Below are 15250 nucleotides of genomic sequence, written 5' to 3'. Positions count from 1 at the left end.
AATTTTCAAGTATCCAAGAGTTCATCCCAATTTCAGTTAGGACATAGAAACCCTGATACAGAATATAATTGAACAATGATCATCACACGAGAATACTTCAGCAAACAGAGCATATTTCATTCAAACATAACTGCGAATTTGAGTTCGTACAAACAAAAACACATAACCGTGCCACAAAGTATTCATAAGGCGTACAAAAGAAATCCAGAGTATCAAAATGCGACCCCATCCAACAATCCTGGATATGGGCGACAAATACAAAAAATAAACAGCAAATCAACACCACGGTCCAAACGAATCCACTCCACAGCAACACTAAGATCGTCTGAAAGCCGAATGGGCTCATCCATCTCCTCTTCGTTAGGCTCGGAGTCTTGTTAATTCTTCCTTAAGTCGAGCAGATTTGGCCTTCTCTTCTGCTAGCTGTTTATCTGAATCCAGTTTCTGCCTCTTGAGACTATTCTCTGACCTCTGTAACTATAGACACTCCTGCTGCTTGCGATGCAAATCTTCCTTTAACAACTCGTAAGGACGTCTTTGGGCACTTGCCTGACTTGAACTTACGCCTTTGACTTGCTTGAGCTGGTGCATTAACCTCATCTTTGCCTCTCTTTCCCCAAAGAATTTCAGGTTGGTCTCTTGTTCTCTTTCGTGCAACCTATAGTTGGCAACCAAAGCATTCTTGTAAAGTTCTGTTGGCACAAAATCCGATAGGATCAAAGGAGGTTGCTTTTGAAGTGGCGCAACCCTGTCATATGGCAGCAACAAGTTTCCGACCCGCTTCACAATCCACTCAACATGCAGCGTCAGAGAAAGCGCTTCTTTCTTCCCTAAATGAACTCCGTAATGCTTACGGACCTTCTTCCAAGCCACAACTATCCTTCTCAATTTTTTCGGATCCGACCCCTTCTCAAAATATACCGTCTCCCCTACCAAATGATCTGACGGCTTGTCTTTCAAGGTATACCCTAACTGACGCAAAGATACCACGGGATTGTAATTGATACAACCCCTAGTACCAACCAACGGAACATTATTGAACTCACCGCACCCAACGATCACCTCGAAAATGTAAATTCGGTACCTTTGCCATTGGATATCATAAGAATTAAGTGACATAATCCTTTGGGTCCACTTGAGTATCTCCCTTGTCTTCACAAAAGGTCCTTTGATGGGTAACAAAGAGAGGAACCAGATGAACAGCAACTAAAGGCAACAAGTGATAACACCACCACCTTTCTCGTATCGCGAATGAATGGCATAATAAGTATCGTCCAACAATGTAGGAACAGGATTCTTTCCCATGAAAATGTGTACCGCGGCCGAGTCCACAAAATTGGGAACATTTGGGAACATCACAATCCCGTAAATGGCCACAGCGAGCAACGCATTGTACGCGTTCCAATTCTCTTTCCCAAATTCCTCTTAAGCTTTTCTTACCAAGAACTTCAAAGGGAACCCCGAGACTCCACTCGACTTCCAATTATCAGATACTTCTTTTATGCTCAAATAAAGAGTGGCAGCGATCGACTTGAAGTTCACTTCCTTAGGGATATCGATGAACGGAACTTCGTCTCTTATCTTGAGATTAAGAATAATGGAGTACTCTTCCAATATCGGAGCCAACTGGTAATCCTGGAACGTGAAGCACCTCATTTCAGGATCATAGAATTGTATCAAAGTTTGCAAAGCAGGAGTGTCAACCACGGTCTCCAACAAAGTCAGAATATTCCCATAATTATCTGTGAAACTCTTCAAGCAAAAAGCGGTCATTAGCGAACTCAAACCCTCTAAGGCGGTCAACGGCTCTCGGAAAAAGCTGTAGGTGTGCGTATGTCTCTTCGCTTCTTTGACAGTATCAGTGGGAGTGTCCATCTTCAGCTTGAATGAACTCTTAAATATCCCTGAAAAACATGACATGCAAATGCTTGTTATATATATATATATATATATATATATATATATATATATATATATATATATATATATATATATATATATATATATATATATATATATATTTTTGCGTTTCTTTTGGAAATAAAGATACTATGATGCAAAGTGGTGGGGCTTATTGCCGCCCACCGGGCATTCTGGACTGCCGGTAACACATAGTACAAAGTCAAAAGTTCGGCCCCAAATGGTATACCACACGGAACATAGAATGTCAATCCATGGAACCAAAACCCATAGTCAACAGCACATTGGAATAGAACACAGATTACCACTCGAACAAGAACCATAGTACCCCACGATCAGGAACCAATAGTACACTCGAACGAGGATAGCGGTAACCCACGAATGAGAACAGCGGTAACCCACGAACGAGAATAGCCGTCACCAACAATGTACCTGTTATATGATCATTGATTCCCGCCCCACTCACGGGTAAAATCTAGACCAAGGTAAGGTCATGAAATGCAGTATATGGTCCGCCCGAAGGTAAGCACCATCACAGCGCGGATGCGGGTGACGATAATACCTCTGTTTGAAACCACTACTCTACTCGTGATCACATAATCCATCCCGAGGCGTACACCTCGAGACAAACCATGCTCCCACTCTATCCTAGGGTTCCTATGGTTCACACATAGCTTGGGTATTGGGCATTTTACCTCTTGTAACACCCACCCACCAATAGAAATCCAGACAGTCCAGAATATGATGCAGAAAAGTAAAAGCGCAGATAGAATGAAATGCAAACAGGCAAATATGCAAAGTAGTAAAACACCCAAAGATAAACACATAAGCGCTAGGATCGACTCGCTAAGTCCGGACCCGCAATAGGTCAACTTCCCCAGCAGAGTCGCTACCACGAAAATTAACAGAGTCGTTGCCACTAACATATTTATCCTAAAAAGGAAGAGAATGCCAGCAAACCACAAAAACAAAACAACGGTCTCACGACTAGAGAAAAAGGGTAAGGGAGTCGGTTACGCGAGGGGAAGGTGTTAGCACCCCACGCGCCCATCGTACTCGATGGTATCCACGCTTGTGTCTAAAACTATGGGTGTGTAAGTAAACTGCGCTAATCTGGACTAAAATGCATGCAAAATGTAGGAAAAAGAAAGAGTTATACTCGCACGGGCCCTACCCCGCTGCCTACGTATCCTTTTTGAGGAATCAGAGGTACCGTAGCTCGGCTAACTAGTTTCTGTTTGTTTTGTGTTTTTTAGGTGAACGAGTTACATTCACACTCCGCTGCTTGACCTTTGGAGGCTTAGTGTCATACCCCAAAATTTGCCCACACTTTTAAAAGAAAAATTCGAAATTATTTTCAAAATTGGATTTTTATAAAATCTTGGATTCATTCACATTGACATCCTGAATTCTATAAATATTTGATTTAACGTCTATTTTGAAATATAGTAGTTTACACTTAAATTGCTTATATTTTAATAAATAGAAAATATTGACTGATGCTTCATATACTTTCAATTGGCTTTTTATTTCAAATAAATAACATAGCACAATTGGTTAGGAAGTAAGGCTTGCAAACAAAAGGTCACGGGTTCAATTTGTTTTGACCTAAATTCCAGTCTATAAAAAGAGCATCTCTCACCCTCATTCTTCATCAACAATCATCAACAATTCTCTAACTTTCTCACTTACACAGTCTCTCATAATCAACAATTTTCTAAAAAAACTTCCTTCACCGACAATTTTCAAAAACACTGTCACAAACTTTTCCTCATACACTTTTCAATTTCTTTTTCAAAATTTTTCAATTTCTTTTATTTTTTTGCCGATGATTTTTAAATGAGGCCCCCCGATTTATTTTTATTGTTCAATTTTAAACCAAATGATGATTTCTGATGGTTATTTTATTTTTTCCTTAAAATTGAATCTTTGCATTAACAATAACAATGTTTTTTTTAGCTTATTCACAATACAATTTGTTTTCAACAGATCTAACAAATCACCATTGAATTTCCATACAGTCCATTCATGAACATGTTTTTTCACTAACACATTTGTCCCTATTAGCACATAGTCACGTGTATATAAACCATAAACTTATCATTATAAACCATCTTTTACAAGATATAACACAGGTCTATCTAACCTTTTTTTGTCTAATCCATCTAACTATTTTTAAAACAAACATTACTGACTCTACTAATTTCCACTCTGGACGAATACAAACCTTACAGTTATCACCAATCTATTCAAAACCTATGTCACAATTTTTTTTTTCAAACAAATTCACACTACAACACCATGTAAATCATTAAGCCAATTTTCATATTTTCATTAACCCTCCTTGATATAATTTGTTCGAAACCACAAAACCACAACAAATCTCACGTACACAACATGCCACTGTGATCTCCTTCAAACATAACAATAAAACCTTTTACATTCACAACATTAAAATTCACTAAAACCTGTAAATCTTCAAACCCAATAACAACAATGTTCTAATTCTTTAGCAGATGAAATAACAGAAGAGAGGAATATATTATTGTTGTTTTCCAGTTTTGTATACAGGTTGTCAAAGAGTACATATCCAAAAGGAGAAACTAGAACGAGAACCACGAATCCTACGCTTCAGCCGCTCGCATCCACAGACACACGCGACGAAATCACCCTTCTCTGCGTGAACTCCTCTGATCTCCCATTCGCGGCCATCATCAACACGCAACTCAGAACCAACGAATCAACGGCGTCGACACCATCACAAGAGCACCACGCGATCCCCTTCACTTGCTGCTGTCTACAGATCCAAACATACGGTAATCTCGATTCTTAACGTAATCACTTTGTCATCCATTTGCAGAAATAGAATGTTTGACTGTTAGGCTTTAGAAGTTCATTGTTGTTGATTGTTGGGTTGATGCAAGAGAGGCCATTGTTGTTGTTGTTGTTTTCATTGAGTGTGAAATATGAAGGAGAAGAAGAGGATTTTCGATACCAATCCCTAATTCCTTTTCTAATTTTTTTTATGTGAATTAATTGAATCAAATTATATATTTGTTGGTTTTAATCATAAAATCATAAAATATAATAAAGCAAAAGGAGTTTTTTGGCAAGTTTGCCATTTGTCAATCATATAGGATCTTTACTATTTTTAAATTTGCTATTAATAGTAAATTTTCTATAATTAACAATATTTTTATTTATAATATTTAAAATATTATTATAATATTGAGGCATTGATTACTATTGTAGTATTGTTTAAGCTAATTGTCATTTTCATTTATTTTTATTTTGTTTACTATTTGGTTTAAAAACTATACAATGGAATTGGGCCATGCGAAACTAATAAAGGTTCAGTCGTTTTAGATTCTTTTTTTGGGCCTTTAAAACAACCACTTCACGTGTCGGTTCAAATTCTTTGGTACACGCATAAGCAATGTTTTCGGCCGAATACAGATGAAACGCGAAGAGTAATCGATCGGTTTCACTTCCAACATCGGTATCTCAATAAAATCGTTTTTCAATGCAGCTTATCAGCCGGTCCACTTCCAATGGCATTATTGATTTCTCTTCTCCCAATCCCGATTCATCTAATCATCAATGCAATCTATTTGATTTTCCAGGTAATTAATTGATTTTTATGTTGATATATGTTGATTCATGATGAATTTAATAATATAAATAAGACTAATTTGAAACACAATCTCACCCAACTTTGAATTTGTTACTTAGTGGTATACTTATGGATTCTCCTCCAAGTTTCTCAACCGGGTTTTTGAATGGCTTCCGGAGGACATGACTTTGTTAAGTAAATTACTCTTGCAAAGGAGTCCTGGAAAGTTGTTGTTCGAGTTATTCAGTTATGGTTTGTTCCAGATATGAATGCGAAACAAAAGTTTTTTACTGATGGAAATGGTTCTCATGGATGAGAAGGTTAGTTATTGTTTCCTTCAATTGTTCTTGGTCAATTATATTATATGGTTTTGTAATAATTTTTGTTGTTTGTTGTTTATAAATTTATAGGGTGACAAAATCCAAGCTTCGGTTAGAAAGCTCTGCTGTCTCAATTTAAAAATAAGATTCGTTAGGGAGCTGCTTATAATTTTAAGTCCTTTGGTGTCACCGCTAATACTGGAGCGTTTTGGACCACAAACACCAATTCAAATTGAATTTGCAGAGTGGATTGCAGAAAATTTTCATATAGGTTACCGCTTGGAAGTTTGATCTTTCTGGTTTAAAACGTGAGGTAGTGTTGCTACTTACTACTAAAGGATGGAAGGTGGATCAAGCTTCAGAAACTGCGGAAAAGCTTTAAGGATACTGTGAAAATTGTTTTAATTACGCTTTACTTCCTTGATTGTGTTAAGAGATAACCTCGATTATCTACTGATTCTTTTTGGTGTAACTTGTGTAAGGATAGAGATTTTAGGTATTTTTCTTGATTTTTCATTTTTCGGAAGCTAAATAGTGATGGCTTATGTGAAAAGTGCATTTTATGATGGTTTTTAAATGAATGTTATGGGTTTAAACCTTCACACAAGGATTTACTGGATCTCATGCCTTTGATTGGTGAAGCTACTAGAAGAGAAGATATACTTGCTTGGTCTAAGGTCTGTATTTTCTTTCTCAAATATATTATGGTGTTGAACAAGGAAACTGTTTTTTTCTTCTTCTTCTTCCCCAATTCCCTATTGAAATTTAATCATTGAAAATACAGGTTGATTTTTTTATTTAAATTGTGTTTATGTCGTGTTTGCAATGAGTTTTAGTTATAGAAGGTAGCTTTTGTAATAATTTAAATTAATTGCCACGAAGACGGCGTTTGTGTTCATGTGTTGGTTGATACAAAGAAGATTTTAATTAGCTGTTTTTGTAGCCCTCCGTGGATGTTTTTGGCTTATTCTCTTGGTTTTCAAGCCCACGCTATGTATTTAAGTAGAATTTTGAATAGGGGATATCTGGCGAGACTTAGGAGACTTCATAAAGAGTGGTGTTTATCAGTAATTTGTGAATGGCTAATAGTGATATGTCAATATCATTGGTTTTCATTGTTAGTTGAGTGGAAGAGGAGTGCATCAAACTTAATAACTTTGCTACCTTTTTATTCAGTATTAAACTGTTAATTGGGTTATATGATCCTTATTTGTTTTGAGTTAGCCATAAATCTATGAGATTTCTAGCTTAAAAATAACATGTGCATGATCTTGATCAGGGCTTTATTGTTAACAGTTTGAATATTGCAAATTAGTGTTGATTGGTTAAACTTTGTTTCTGTTAATATTTTCCACGTTCCTTCTCTCTGCGTTTTACTCTTGAAAACTAAATATGTAGTCATAATATATCTAAGTAACCAATAGTTTGTATTTTGTGTACTCTTAAGTTTTCTTTTCTTCAATTTTCCTTCTCTCTGCTTTTTACTCTTGGAAAATAAGTATGCGGTCATAACATATTGAAGTAATGAATTATTTGTATTCTGTTTACTCTTCAAATTTCCTTTTCTTCATTAATTATGTTTGATTTACACATGTCTCATTTTTGTTAAAAGAGTTTTAATATAATTTTTCGTGATATTTTGCCCAAAAAAATCTTTTACTCTTTAAGTATAATTAAAAAAAATGTTCAAGTAAAGGCTTTTAGGGATTAATGAAAATACGGTGATTATGAAAATAGATGATTATTTGTTTGATTCTGTTTGTGCAATGTGTGACGACTGTGGTGATCTTATAATATATGAATTCTTCTTCTTAGCAGCTTAATGTTATTGATGTTTGTATTTATGACTATTAATATAAATTATTGTTATGATGTCCAATAATCAGGATACATGCGTACTATTTTATACTAATATATTCAGTCTGTCTTACATAAGTATGCTCATGCAACCAGTATTTTCCTATTATGAGATATCTATCACTTTTAAGTAAAAATACACGTCAAATTTTTTTATTAATAATTAGGAAATAATTCCTAACATTATTTCTAAAATTGAACAACTAAATGATTCTACGATATAATCTACACTCTACTTTTGTTTGGAAACTTGGCATTAAAATAGATTCTACGTACACACTCTTCTATTGGTCAGAAACTTGGCATTAAAATAGATTTTACATAATTATTTAGATTATTTAGATTCAGAAGTTGGAGCTGGAAATTATGGGTGAGTACACTATAAATGTTGTCTATAGTGAGATTTTTGACAATTTATAAAAATCCTGTAGTGATATTTTCTCTAAATATATTTATTATGCATTATCACACTATTTTGTATTTGTGTTTATTAGGATTTAAATATTCATATTATACATTAACTAATTTTTCTTTAATTTTTAAATGGTCTGTGGTTGAAATTTTAGTACCATTATTGTTAAAATAATATGTTGTTGAAATTAAAAATTTGGAGAATAAATATTATGATTTAAAAAATTTAAATTAATTATTTTTCACGTATCATGTATGAGTGGTTTTATATATAAATAGATTATAATTCTTAAATAATTAGACAACATGCTTCTAAGATAAATATATTTTTAATAAATAATTATATTGCTGATTATAAAATAACTATATTATTGGTAAAAGACTTAACAAAAAAAATTATTTATTTAAAAAAAGTGAAAATATTATAAATAATTATTATAAGATAAGAGAGTGTATTTTTTATCTCTATTAGAATTAATTGTCTTATTTGTAAAGAAAATGAAATAAATTATACTAGTACTTAGACCCGTGCGAGGCACGGGTAAAATATTTTTTAAGTAAAAAAACTATTTTAAAAACACTTATAATTTATAAATTTTAACTATAGTAAGATTACTATTGTATACATAAAATGTTGTTGTTATTAATAGTATACATAAAAAAATTATTTAACTAAATTTTTTGTAAATTATAAAATGATTTGGCCATTTCTAATTTATTAATCAAAAGATAAAAGGGGAAAGGGCGCTCAGGTTCTAAAAAGACTGATTATGATTTTATTATTTATTTTTAAAGAAAAACTAAATCCAAAGCTATTATTATTTATTAATCAGTAATTAAAATTTATCAACTAAATTAAATTAAATGAATAACAAATAAAATAAAAACTATCCTATAAAAAGGGAAGGAGCGCCTCATTCCTTCAAATATTTTTTTAAAATTTGTTTTAACTAAATTTAAATTTTATTTAATAAAAACAACAAATAATCTAAAAAAGATTTAATTTTTATTTTATTTCAAAATAATAAAAAACAAACTTAACAAAAAAAAACAACCGTCCATGGTAAAAAAAATTATTTTATCCAATTATTATTTAATTAATGAATATCCACAACTAAATAAAAATCAAATTAAAATAAAAACGAAAAAAAATTAAATCTGCAAAATATAAAAGAGAGCCCTACATGACTTCATTTTTAATTAAGATCTTATTTAATTAGTTAAAAAAAACACCAATTAAAAAACAAAGACCAAATCAAAAGTTATTTTATTAAATTCTAAACATTTCCTATTTTTATTTTATTTTTTATTTTTTTTGTCTATAAGTATTATATTATCAAGCAGTATGATTATTAGTATTATTGTTTGTTATTATTTACTATTTTCTCTATAAAAAATATATTAATCGATAGTTGCTTAATCAACCGTAATTGGTGTATGCAATAATGATGATATTACTTGTGTGTTTCAATAAATCTATTTATTTTTTTGAAATGAAGAGAGATTGTTTTGAAATGAAGAGAGATTGTGTGAGTTATATTTTGGAAAAATTAAAATGGTTAAAACAAACAAAATACTGGTAGACATGTAAAATATGTTTATTCACCAATCATAATTATCTCATGTTTTTTCATAAATTAATAAAATAAATGATGCTTAATTGACTGAATCAATTTTCATAGAAACAAAATGATATTGTCATCTTCAGATTTAATTTCATCATTTATAAACTTATGGTATTGTTTTTTTCTTGTTCATATTAAAATACAACATAAAGTATTAATTTATATTTAGTTTATAACTTCAACTAATTTGGACTTTTTAGGTCTTTTACGAATAATATATTTATTTTATAGTAAAATAGAACAATTTTAAAAAATATACTCTATTTTATTTGAATTGCATATGCCTAAAATTAAAATAAAATATATCGTAAATATTATATAATTTATTTTAATATTTTACAAATAAGGCAATCAATTCTAGTAGAGATAAAATATACACCTACTTATCTTATAATAATTACCCATAATACTTTCAAATATTTTTTTAAAAGATAATTTTTTTTTTTGCAGTTTTTAAGTCTTTTACCAATAATAATATAGTTATTTTATAATCAACAATATAATTATTTATTAAAAATATATTATTTTATAATCATGTTGTCTAATTATTTATTAAAGAATATAATTTGTTATTTTTTTTTAAGTTACCAAAAAAATCATTTAGTCTTTAAATATATAATATCAATTAAGAAATTAAAACGATATTTAAAGTTGATCGATATGAAATAAATAAATATGATCTTATTTTAAAGATGACCTCCATAGAAATAATTATGATTTTTTGGGTAAAAATAAAAGCATTAATTTTTTTAAAGCAAAAGTTCTATACTATTATAATGGTTCAATAGGTAATTAAATTATTAATTTTTTAGATATATTTTTTATTTCATTTTAAATTATTATTCCCTAGATATGATATTTGATAGGGAATATTTTAATAATATTAAATTATGAGTAAACATAATAAATAAGAGATCAATTTGATAATATCTTTAGTTAAATAAAATTCTATATATGATCCATTATATTATAATCAATTGATGATTTTATTATATATTAATTATTAGCTGATTTATTTATTATAAGTTCATAATATTTTATTTCTTTTTCATAAACGGTGCAATATATAGAAAGATATATTATATATTTACATAATATTTACTATATTTATATTTATATGATTATATATAAATATAATTTGATATAATTGACAGTCAAATTGGCAATAATATTTGTAGGGAATAATATATTATTAGAAGATAAAGATATGCTATATTTTAGCATGTTAATATGACCGTAATAAAAAAATCAATAATGGTTATCCAAAAGCAATTAAGTAATAACAGATAGTTTGGGAATTCTAAATTTTTTCCGCAATTTATATACCAAGAAATTAAGATCCCATTACAAAACACAACGCAATTTGAAATTGTCTTCTCTAAAATTTAAATGGAAAGCTTGGATCATAAAGAATCAAATTCATCCTCAATATGTAAATATTATCACCAATATCTATTCCTTTAATAAAAAAAATTAAAAAATGCATCGTCAAGTTATAATTGTTGTGGAAGTTTTCTTTCCTATTAGTCATGCATGATGAGTATTACTTGATACGCACTTTCTTTCCTATACAATTATGTACAGTATAAACCATCTTAATGAATACCAAAAAAAAAAAAATCCTCAGACAATTGTTCAGAAGTATATCTAAGTTTGTTTCATTCCACTGTTAAAAATACGGCACAAATCAATAAAATGCAGCACTACAATAACTTTTGGGCTAACACCTGAATTTTTCAGATTCAAATAACAAAAATCTACTGCAGCAAACACAAATAACAAATAAGTTAAGTTGCAACGTTTTGAAACTTTGAAAGACAGTAATTTGCATTGCAAAATTACCACAATATCAAATGGAATGCAATAAAACCTTCCTGTCATAAAACATCAACAAACCAAAAATCAAATTTTCCTCTCGAACAACCTTCAATCAAACAATAAACGTGTGCACAAAACTGTCCCAACAATCACGACATCATTCATATGAACCTTCCATTAACAATAATTATAACACTAACCATTATCTTGTAAATTCAAAAATCAACAATTTTTTAGGCAAATATAACATAAATCACAACCAGTGAAAGAAAGAATCAAGAACATAAGAAGCAAATCCACACTTGAATCCGAAACCACACATCACCAAATTTGATCCTACCATTGCGTTTCCGGAACACCATGGACCACTACTCAGAACCGCAACTGGACTCTCTCAAGCGTCGCTACCCCATCGCAACAACCACGACGCGCCAACCGCAAGCCGCCTCGACATCCACCTCCAACCCTCACGACACCACCGTCGTTTGCCCTCCATACGGTAATTTCTTCATGTGTTTTAATTATTTGTGTTGTTCTTCTTTTGTTTGTCGACATGATGAGAGGAAAAGAAAAGAGGAATCTTAATTTTGATAGAAAGCAGTGTGAAATGGGAGAAGAAATTATTGCTATTTATATAATTGAAATTATCAGAAATCAACATAAATCAATTACCTGGGAAACATAAAGCATTGATGAGCAGCAATTGAAATCGCCTCTTGAAATTCCCATTGATGATGTGAATTTGAAATCAGGGTTTGGGAAAAAGGAAAAAATTGAATTGGCACAGAAGATAGGTGTAGTGCTGACTGCTGTGGAAGAGGAAAAATTAACTGGTTGAGGGAGAAAAAGTCTGCTGACTGTATGTATTTCAATATCAATTTCTTTGGTATTCCCCGTATCCTTCCCTATAAAAAGTAATTATTTTTTACGTGTATCAAGAATCCTTCTCTATCCTTCAATTAATAAATAAAATAAAAAACTTAAATAATCAATAAACAATTCTTTATTTTTTAAATAAAAGATTTCCTTTTTTAGAAAGTTTGTAAAACATGAGAATTGATGTGAGCATGACACTTGTCAAAATTGCCCAAAAACTCATCTTGCTTTATTATTATGTATGATAGTTGATTACAAATAACTATGTTGTTGTTAATTTTGTTAATAAATTTTTAATTATTAATTAATAAATAAACTATAATAGTTTTGGATTTGATATTTTATTTTCCTTTTAAAAAATAATAAAATAATAATCAAACTTTTTAATACCTTATGCGTCCCCTTGTGTCCCGTGCCTCGCACGGGTATACACACTAGTGTTAGTTGAAGTTATAAAAATCTGGTTATTGTGTGAATATGTTGAGGATCTTGGGCCTTCACTGATTGCTATGTCACACATCAAGCCCAATCCGTTTTGCTTTTACCACACCCATTATCTACTGACATAACCCCGTTACTATTGGCTTATAGTGTCTTGGGCCAAACAGATTTTTTGAGCCCAATTTGATTTAAATTTCATACACCTCTGCCTGTAATTTAAACCCCCCTGGTTATGTAATTTGTGTTTTGGGCCTGCATGTTCAATGGGCCAGCATCTATTTTTTGGTTTGTTTTTGTTAACTTTTAGTTGTTTTGAGATATTTCGATAACTAAAAATACAAAAATATTAAAAATAGGTTATATTTTCACAATAATATAAACACAAAAATATTTTATTAATTTAGGGTAATTAGATTTTATTTTGTCATATGAAATACCAAAAAATTTTAGTCATTCTTTTCTTTCGCTAAATGCAATTAATATTTGTGAGTATTATCCATCATGTTTCATCATCATTATACATATATCCGTACTAACGCTTTCTTATTTTGCGAGGTACCACTCGAGATTGAGACTCTTTCTTATGGATATTCGCAATTTTCATTAATTTTGTATATATTATTTCTGTTTTAAATTTTCGTTTTTGGGTTTGTAATAGTAATTAGGGCTTTATTTCCTGCACCTCCTTATTATGTAACCCCCATCCCGAAGCCATGTAATAGCGTAGGACTTTACATTCCGCACTTTAAATTTCTGTACATATTTAACTGTTAGTAATTAGATGTGTATGGCAAGATAACGAAATCAAACGTTAGCTAACCTAAATACAAGATTAAATACTCGAATCTAACACACTCGCACACATTCACCTCTAGGGTACATCCCTCTTGGTTGCCTTACAAATAAATAATGGTCGCGTCCCTCGAATATAGAAGTACCCATTAGCAAAAGTCCCGACGATTAAAAATCATCGCAAAGATCATAGTCCCTCGATGACCCTCGATGTTGCCTACGAATATATGATCTAGTCCCTCGAATGGTTGCCTACGAAACGATGATTATCCCTTCGAATTTGCTAAAGGTACCTCTACTTGTTGCCTTCAACGACCTCCGATGACCCTTCGATTGTCCCGCATATCCAATCAATAGGACTACCTACCCCAAATGGTAAGGATAGCCCTATCTCTCTTAGAAGAGTAAAAAGCATAGAAAAAGACTAACTTAGGGTAGTGTTCTTAATATGCTTAGCTCAATTAAAAAAGCTTTTCGCACCTCTCTTTTCAAAGACTAAGGCTACGCTTTTAAGCTAAAGTCCTTAAACTTCTTTTCAAAACAAACAAACAAACATGAGCTAAGCAAATTAAGAGCCCGTAGACAAATACGGATGAAAAGGGTGTTTACACCTTCCCTTTTCATAATCTACCCCCCGAGCCCGTTTTTCTTAAAAAGGCCTTTTTCTGTTCGTTTTGCCCTTCCGAGTTATTGGATGAAATAAAAGTCGGTGGCGACTCTTGCTCACCGCAACACATTGTTTGCGAAATGATAAAGTCAGTTCTCCCACCAAGTTACAGAACTGGCGACTCTGCTGGGGAGTATTTTTTAAGAGGGGTTTACCTTAGGGCTTAGTTCATTTTAAATGTTTTCAATTGATTGTTTTGTTTGCTTTATTTTAAAGGGTTTTGTTTTGGGATTATTTCTGTGTGAAAGATCCTACACCCGGATCTAGTGTACCTTAGGTATATGGCAAGAGACCAAGGAGACTGTACGGCGTATACCGCTATGGTTGAGATGGTGGCCATCGTTAGTGCCACACTTTGGATTTGTTCCGATGTTCCTTGGGATCCGACTCGAGGAAACATTTGACTACCATGTAGTGTCATTAAGCACTAATTTTCCCTCAGAACCTTAGTTGAACTAAACTTTGGCCTTTTAGAAAGTAGCGAGGTGGCTGGCTTTGGTTCCGACCGAAGTTGGTTGATACTCGAAGCTACACTCATATGGATTGGACTTTCAGGATGTTTTCGGTCAGTAATTCGATTACTGATTTGAAATAATGCCTTTGAGAAAGATCAATGATATGAGTGTCCTTGTTAGCTGAAGATTTCGTTTTGAAGTATTTATCCTTCGAAGAGGTAGAAAATCGAAGGAAAGATGGTTACTGATGGCCATCCCTTAAAAATAAAAGAATGACTACTGATGGTCATGCTTCGAGAGTAAATATTTCTAAGTTCACTATGAAGATAATGAATACTGAAAGCTAGTGAAAAGTATGTGTCTTCGGGGACTTAGACGAATTTGTAAATATATTCAAGTATTACTACTTAGCGTGTTTTTTCGTAGTGTTTGTTTAATGCACTGCCACGCGTCGA

At 31.8% G+C, this 15250-nt stretch overlaps 1 long non-coding RNA gene across 2 annotated transcripts; it reads left to right on the top strand.

The window, feature by feature from the left end:
* The first annotated feature begins 4038 nt into the window (after positions 1 to 4038).
* LOC131646149 (uncharacterized) lies at positions 4039 to 8314 on the top strand. Of its 2 annotated transcripts, XR_009297317.1 has the most exons (4): positions 4039 to 4736; positions 5450 to 5543; positions 5653 to 5853; positions 5944 to 8314. It is a non-coding gene; the product is annotated as an uncharacterized LOC131646149 (long non-coding RNA). The 2 variants fall into 2 exon arrangements; XR_009297316.1 differs by lacking the exon at positions 4039 to 4736 and having other exon boundaries at positions 5230 to 5543.
* Positions 8315 to 15250: the final 6936 nt, after the last annotated feature.

Source organism: Vicia villosa, linkage group LG2, assembly GCF_029867415.1.
Source record: "Vicia villosa cultivar HV-30 ecotype Madison, WI linkage group LG2, Vvil1.0, whole genome shotgun sequence".
Classification (NCBI taxonomy): domain Eukaryota; kingdom Viridiplantae; phylum Streptophyta; class Magnoliopsida; order Fabales; family Fabaceae; genus Vicia; species Vicia villosa.
This window is presented reverse-complemented; position numbering and strand designations above follow the sequence as displayed.